Here is a 2,500-nt window from a genome sequence, read left to right as displayed (position 1 = left end):
ACTCGCCTCCTCCAACGCCCCCGACGACGACGACGACGACGCCCTCTGGAGCCATGTCTCCGACTCCCGTGGGGATGCCCATAGCGACGGCCACCTTTATACGCGAAAGGGCAGCGGCCTCCCATTCGGGGGTTTACACCTGCACCAACACCTGCACTCATCCCATCAATTTGACTCTGCATGTCATCACAGGTAAGGGGTAGTGGGTTGGTGGGGGGCGGGGGGGGATTTAATATTTCAGCCTAGGATAAGTGTAATCCAATATTACTACAAGGAAGCACAGTTGGTTTGAACAGAGGGACGAGGAAAACGAAGGTTCGTTTACCATCGATATCAATTACGGCAAGTCAGTAACACAATATTATCATTGCCGGCAGTGCATTGCAACACATCGGGTCTCTGTGGCATTGCGCCCCACTCACGTTTCTATTCTAGGCAAATAATGTCTCCCACGAGTGGTCCAAAGGACATGTCCTCCCCATCTCCGCCTCTCCTCCGTCAGTATCTGATTTACATAGGGAACTCGGTAATTTCCCATAAGGTTCCATTTCTCCCTCTATTCTGCGATACGATGAAGATTTCAGCTGTCACTTTTGACACGTCAAATATAATATTATATATATATATATATATATATATATATATATATATATATATATATATATATATATATATATATATGAAATGAATCTTATCACATCACCGTGATTCATATACAGCATTCAGTTACAAATGGCCTTTAATTATATATATGTACGTATATATATATATATATATATATATAGGGGTATATATATATTATATATATAAAATATATATATATATATATATATATATATATATATATTATATATATAATATATATATATATATATAAAACATATATTCATATGTATACATGTATATTATATACTATAAATATATGTATATATATAGGGATATATATATATATATATATATATATATATATATATATATATATATATATATATATATATATATATATATAGATCCACATTATATATACATATATTGCGGTTTATATATAATATACATGTGACTGGTAAAAATGTTCTGTTACAACAGAATTCCATCTAATAAAAGGAGGCCATAGAAGCACCAAAATATAGAGAGAAAAGTACTATATTTCTGAGACTGATGTCTCCCTCTTCAGGTAGATGAATGAGAAAAGTTAACAGAAAAGGTGGCATTTATATCAAGAGGTCCATTCACATGCAAGCCAATTTAGGTCACCCCCCGCTGATAATCTTCCTTTAACCTTCTTAAGCGTTGGTTGAATGAAAATCCTTGTCGATCGTATCTGAAATCCATGCTCCTTTTGAGATCATTACCTGCCTCCTCTTTTATTAAGGCCGATTCCATCATTTGACTCTTATACCGGCAGTTGCTGCTATAAATTACACGTGACAAACTCCAGTTTATTCTATGGTTAGTTCATTTTTATGGTTGAAAACAGTTCTGTTGTCCATACCTAACTGGCCGTTTGTGTTGTATTAATCTCTGGGGAAGTGTTTTTATTTACCTGTAAATCCGATGTAAAGATTGGTCACAGTCCTGGCATGGGATTTGGTAAACCCCAGTGTCCTTTGGGAGATGTCTTTTGAGGGACGTTTAATCAGGGATTTGGCTAAGGTTTTTGGGTAAGTAAAATGCAAAAAAGGGTGGGTTTTGATTTTCCGAGGGTCTGAGTCACCTTCTTAATTGTGTCCAGGTGTGGAATTTTTATTTTATTGTTGGGTGTATCTCTGGTCTTGTCTTTAGGGGGTCGGTAGAAAATTATGTTTGCTTTGTGAATTGCTTTCTCAATTATATGGTCAGGATACTTTAAAAACGAAAGTTGCCTACGAATTAGTTCAAATTCTTTTTCCAGGAAATCTGGGGAACAAATTCGTAAGGCTCTTAAGAACAGGTTGCTGGCTACACCTATCTTGATAGCAATGTCGTGATAGCTAAAGTAGTGAATGTATGAAAGTGAAAACGTTGGTTTTTTGTATATGGTAAATTTGTATTCTGTCGTGTCTCTGATTATTGAACATCAGAAAAGGAATTTTTGTTGTCTATTTTCCATTCAACTTTAAATTTGATGCTGGGCACTAATGCGTTTAATTTTGAGAGGAATTCATTAAAATTGCCCCACCTATTATCCCAAAATGTTAGAATATCATTCCACATATCTCATCCACAGCATGTTTTTGGGTTTTATTTCATTTATTACTGTAGTTTTCAAAGTATTCCATGTACAGATTGGCTAAAACAGGACTTAAAGGACTACCATACTACACAGAATTTTTGCTTGTATAATGATTCCCTGAATGAAAATACGTTATTAGAAGCAAAATAATTCAACTAACTTATTATTTTGTCAAGCGCCAATGGGAAATGATCTGAATAGGGGGATAATTTTTCCCTTAAAAACTGAAGAACGTCCTGTACTGGTACTTTTGTGAATAGGGAGTCTACGTCAAGGCGAAGATTAGAC

The 2,500-nt window shown here is 35.5% G+C and overlaps 1 pseudogene; it reads left to right on the top strand.

Moving 5' to 3' along the window:
- The window catches only part of LOC135215731 (hemicentin-2-like), a 107,339-nt pseudogene that overhangs the window by 101,029 nt on the left and 3,810 nt on the right, over positions 1-2,500 (top strand).

This window comes from Macrobrachium nipponense, chromosome 5 (genome assembly GCF_015104395.2).
Source record: "Macrobrachium nipponense isolate FS-2020 chromosome 5, ASM1510439v2, whole genome shotgun sequence".
In the NCBI taxonomy this organism is placed as follows: domain Eukaryota; kingdom Metazoa; phylum Arthropoda; class Malacostraca; order Decapoda; family Palaemonidae; genus Macrobrachium; species Macrobrachium nipponense.
The sequence above is the reverse complement of the archived record's forward strand: the minus strand, read 5'-3'. Positions and strand labels throughout refer to the sequence as shown.